Source organism: Nicotiana tabacum, chromosome 5, assembly GCF_000715075.1.
Source record: "Nicotiana tabacum cultivar K326 chromosome 5, ASM71507v2, whole genome shotgun sequence".
Taxonomy (NCBI): Eukaryota; Viridiplantae; Streptophyta; class Magnoliopsida; order Solanales; family Solanaceae; genus Nicotiana; species Nicotiana tabacum.
In genome coordinates this window covers 95,805,177-95,811,176 of record NC_134084.1, presented here as the reverse complement: position 1 = coordinate 95,811,176, position 6,000 = coordinate 95,805,177, and positions in this window count along the sequence as shown.

Here is a 6,000-nt window from a genome sequence, read left to right as displayed (position 1 = left end):
TGGTCTGCATTGACTCCTGTCTACAACATGTCTGCAGCATTTTTCTTCTGTCTACAATTTTGTTTCTTGCCTGCTGCAACTGATACTAACAAAGTCATTTGAATTGTGTTTGCAGACAATGGTAAAACAACATGGCAAAGGATCTAAACAACCTGGCAGAGGTGGATCCTCCCGGGGAGGGAAGCAGAAAATGATAAAACCCACTCCCCAAGCTAGCCAAAATATCAAAAATATGCGTAAGGCGATAAAAGCTGCTCAAAGAGCCATTGACATGTCGAGGTGTGAGTATGCCCCCTCTCAGGAGATCTCTTCGGACTCTATGCCAGAATACATCCCTGACTGGCCGGAGATGCATAGACTGATAGATATTCCTCCAACATCCCCCACTGCCCAAGCATCAGTGAATTCTGAGTCGTCTGAGGGCTCAGTAGCAGGTAGTGGTGAATACTTCACCTCTCCCACAGCTTCATTATCCGGAGAGGATGCAGTAGGAGGTGAGGAGGAAGTAGAGGGAGATGAGGGAGTAGCAGAAGGAGGTGAGCCTCAGGTGGGAGGCGTTGCTAGAACTAGAAAGCCTGAGGCTTGGGAGGACAGATTTGTGATTGAGGTGGCATACCATAAATTTCGGGAGTGGTGGCCGATGAGAAAGTTGATCCCAGAGAGAAGCTTCGTAGATAGAGACTTGCTACCTCACAACCCCAACGTGAAGAGGCAGTTTAGGATGAGAGTTGGATGGGAACATTTTCTGGATGACTGTGTGGACGCCAACGAACACTTGGTCAAAGAATTCTACTACAATGTAGCCCACATCAAAAAGGGCTCCAAAGTGACCAAGGTTCAGAATCTGAAAGTGTTATTCGACGGAAAGTCGATAAATGAATACCTTAGCTTCAATGAGGAGGACGAGACCATGTACATGGCGAAGATGGAAATGGGCGAGGAGGTCCATCCATGGTTGGCACAATACCTGGCAATCCCAGTTACCACCCCGAACTGGTTGACTGCTGGAGTTAAGATCTTAAGAAGGAGTTTGAACTTTGAGGCACGGGGGTGGGAGACTTTTGTATGTAGCCGGTTGGATCCCATGACACATGATAACTCTCTTCCTCTCCACCGAGCTGTGTTAGTGGCTTCTATCATGGCGGGGTACCCCATTAACGTGGGAAATGTGATGTTACGGATTATTACCATTGTGGGTGCGGAGCATGATAGAAACTATCCATTCCCCAGTTTCCTTACAATGTACTTCCGGGACTTGAAAGTGGACAAGAGGCCCTTCAACATCAAGTCAAAGCGAAGGCCCCTTTCTCCTGGTACAACATGTAGGGGGATGACAACCCTAAGAGCAAGAATTTCAAGAGTACAGTTACTACTCCAACTGGCCAGTCTGAAGAGCCAGTTGTGGTAGTGACTCCAGCTGAGCCTGCATCTACTTCCACTGATGCCCCTCATGGTCCATCCACCTCAGCGGACCCGGAGATTCCATCTTCCCGGGCCCATCCTATTACTGCTCACCGACTGAGCCAGGCGTTTCTTAGTATAAACAATTGGATGCAGACCGCCTCATCCAAGTTGTCCACACTCACTACCGTGGTTGAGGCTCAGTCGGCACCTCCAGTCCCACAGGTTCCCAGTCAATCGAGGATGCTCTTAGAGAGATTTTAGACAACTAGAAGAAAATCCTCGACACTCAGGCAGTGCTCTCAAAGGCAGTTGATTCACATAGCAAGGCTCTCAAGGAGCTTGCTCGGGAGCACAAGAAGCTGAGAAAGACACGGGCCTCCAAAGAGTCCGTAAAGGGGCTGAGAGTAGATGTAGACAGAGTAAAGGCGGATCACCTGCCTTTAGATTTATTTCTCCAGGACCCAGCACCAGCAGTTCATCCAGAGCTGGAGCAGTCACAGAGGCCTCCCAAGAGGAAGAGGATGATCCCTCGAGCTGATGATGCAGTCATCCAGCTGGCTGACCCACAGAGAGACCTCTTCCAGTCAGCCACAGGGTGCACTACCTACAGAGCCTGTCCAGGTCCAGGCCCAAGTCCCAGTAGTAGAGCAGCAGGCCATAGGGGACCAGTCTGAGGTCCCCGAGCACAGAGAGGACCCAAGGACCACACATGATCCTATGCAGACAGACAGGACATATAGAGTTTCTTCTATCCTTTTTCCTCTTATCTTTTTGGTGCTTTATTTAGACTAATTGGCATTAGGGACAATGCCAGTATTCATTTGGGGGTGTAGGCCCTACCTGTTATTCATTCGGATGATTGTATATATATTTGATACATTTTTATGCTTTCTTGATTTTTCATCTTTGGTCTGTATATAATTGTGACATTTCGTTACATTCATAGTACTTTTATTTTACTTTGGGTCTGCATATAAAGTTATGTTTCATTGTACATATTCATCCCATCTATTGTATATTCAAATCCCCTCTTGTATATATTCATTCTATTTTCCGCAAATTTTTCGTTGTTAGCTTTTTATTTGTGATTCGTAGCTTCTTATTTTCAGAGTTTGCAATAAGCCTTTGGTTTTCTTAATGCCACGGTTCTTCTAAAGGTGGATTGTTGTATGAACCGGGTGGCTCTTCCCAATGATGGATGGCGTGACAACCTTCTTAAGGGTTTGAGTCCATTTTTCTTTTTGTTTTTAGTAGTTGGTAGTTAAGGGTACCTCAAGCAAGCTTCACTTGGGCCTAGCACATTTGCCTTTGATCTCATGGTCAAAAAACAAATTGTTGTGTTTAGGATGGTGAAAGTCGTGACCTTGAGACTCTTGTGTTAACCGATAATCATCAAGTGATTTTTCGGGACCATTGTGTGCTCAAATCGTATTTAAGGTCGTTGTGGGCCCCCGACTCTATGTCTTTAGCAATCCCTTAGCTTGAGTAATTGAATTGCAAATCCAAGTCCCGAGCCGTTGGTCTAGAACTTGCCCTGAATGTTTTTTGAGGCAAAATCCTAAGTGAATTTTGACTTGAGACATGATTATAGGCTCTCCTTGATCCAAATGATAGTTTGAACAATTTCATAGCCTACCAATGATAAGATCCCTAGTCAACCCTCTTGAGCCTTGGGCCTTTTTTTTTCTTTCAAGAACCATGATACATGCCTATACCCGTTCTAAAAGATACCCTCTCTTGGCACCCGATCTTTCCTTTAGCACATGGCAAAAGTATAAGTTTGGGGGGAGAGACAAGGATTTCAACAAAGTGGTAAAAAGGCACAAAAATGAAAAAAAAAATACAAAAGGAATGTCCAATGTGAAAAAAATAAAAAGGGATTCAAGAAAAGCAAAGAATTAAAGGTGTGGAAAGTTGAAAAAGGAGACAAAGTTTGAAATGCATAAGAAAGAGTGACAGTGTCTCTCTCTAACCCCTTAGAAAGAAGTGAAATGACTCAAAGAGTCAAGTGAATGTGTGCCAAATGAATCAAAAGAAGTGCTTAAGGGAAGATGTAACCTAATTAGACCAAAACATTCCCTACCTTGAACCAAAAGCCTTCACAATGTTTTCACAAAAGCCCTATATGATCTTGAGTTGAATGAAGCTTACATTAGTGGATACTCACATAAGGGGCAAACATATGGTACTTAGAGCCGGACTTGTGACTTTTCTTGAGAGAGATGAGTGAATTTCCATTAACCTTGTTTTGCGTGCCACTATTCTAAAGGTGAGGTTTGCTTAGGGAGAGTTGAGGATGTGTGAGTTTGGGTTCCACAATGACCAAAGTAATTGAAAGAGTTCTTTGATGTGTTGAGTCAACCCTTAATGCTCTTGTGTCGCACTTAACCCATGGTGTTTCGATGAGTAAATGTTGTTAATGATTCATTTGTATTGAGGGCAATTGTTAGTCCAAATTGATGCTAGTTGAGGTTGCTTTAGGACTGCTGAAAACTTCTTGGATTTTCCCTTAAGGGGTGGGTCTTATTTTGTTTGCTTGAGGACAAGCAAAAGCTTAAGTTTGGGAAAGTTGATAACTAGGGATTTTGATGCATTTTATACTCCTTCTTTCTTATGCTTTGATTAGAAATTCACACAAAATAGTCCCGAAAGGCTCACAAGTTGTGCTTTATTGCAGATTTGCTCAACAAAGTGACAAAATGTCAAAGATCAGCTCAAAAGGAGTGAAACTTGCACAAGTGCCAAAGACAAGACAAGCTCAGGCAAACCAGGCCTAGTGCGGCCGCACACCACTTTGTGCGGTCCGCATTAGGAGATTCAGAGAGCATGATTTCCAGGCTAAGAGGCAGTACGGCTACACTAGGTTTTGTGCGGTCCGCACTGAAGGCAATGCGACTACACTACCATTTTGTGCGGTCCGTAGAGCTGAGAATCAGAGAAGTGTCAAGATTGGAGTTTTTAAGCCAATGCGGTCTGCAATCCATTTTGTGCGGACCGCACTAGAAGCCTCTATGGTCGCAGTCCATTCTGTGCGGTCCGCAGAGCCCGAGTTCAAAGAACCAGATCTTCAAGTTTAGAGCCCTAGTGCAGCCGCACACCATTTTGTGTAGTCCGCACTAACCCCGCAGGGGCATTTTTGTCCAAATTTTTTGTGTTAGTATAAATAGATTCTTTTTCCATTTTTAGGGTATCAGATAGTTTTTAGAAGTAGCTGCGCTCGTGGGAACGACTTTTGTAGCCATTTTGGGCAATTTTATCTACTATGCAACATTGAATCTTTATTTTTATCTTAGTAACTAATTAATATGAATTTATCTTCATCTATTTCTTGTTTTTCTTCTTTGAATATGAGTAGCTAGACCCCATAGCTAGGGTTGTGGATCAACCCTAGTGTGGATAATTGATGGGTCTTGTATTTTAGTGCTAAATTGACTATGGGTGTTTGATATTTGGGTCAATTTCATGGTTAATTGCTGAATTAGTGGTTGCAAACACTAGTTTGTGTTTAGTTGACTAGGGCACTTCTTGAGAAAGAGAGCCTAAGTCTCTGAAATTGATCCAACTAGGAATTGGGGAGTACTCAAGAGATTGATAGCCCCAATTAAAGGGTTAAACCTCGAGAGAGTAATACCCGACTTGAACCCTAAGTTGCTTGTGTAAATTTGCATATCTTGTTGGTCTTGAGAAAGTCAATTGGACAAAATCACTTGAACCACCGAGAGGTGTAGAGTGGGTAAAGTAGTGCAACGGTTATATCATACTCCCCAATCATGTCAATTGTGTCTTAGACTCAAGTACCCGTCAATTGACCACCTAGGCGGATGTCATTACCCTAGTTCCCTTTAAACCATTTGAATATACCCTTTTAGCTTATCTCTTAGCTTAATCTAGTTGCAATTATAATTTGTAGTTTGATAAAAGTAGAATTATAAAGATAACCCCCAAAAATGATTAGAAGTGTAATTTGGAACACTTACGCAATCCTAAGCTAAATAGACACTCAATTTCAATTCTAGCTCTCTGTGGTTATCGATCCCGACCCAAAATTGGGTAAAAACTGCTCCGACCCTCTTTCGCTACATAATTAGTAGTGCGGAGTAGGCTGTGATCACTTCTCCTCCCTCAATCTCTGCAACACAACTCTCAAATGCTCAACGTGCTCCTCCTGACTACGCGAATACACCAGAATATCGTCAATGGAGACTATGACAAACGAATTGAGATAAGGTCGGAACATGCTGTTCAACAAATGCATGAACGCTGCTGGGGCATTGGTTAACCCAAAAGACATCACCAAGAACTCATAATGACCATATCGGGTCGTGAAAGCTGTCTTAAGAATAACCGAGTCCCTGATCTTCAACTGGTGATAACCCGAAGGGAGATCAATCTTGGAGAACACTCTCGCTCCCTGAAGCTGGTCGAATAAATCATCAATGTGAGTCAAAGGATACTTGTTCTTAATTGTTACTTTGTTCAATTGCCTATAATCAATGCACATCCTCATAGTGCCATCCTTCTTCTTCACAAATAGAACCGACACACTCCAAGGTGATACTCTAGGCCGAATGAACCCCTTATCGAGGTGTTCCTGAA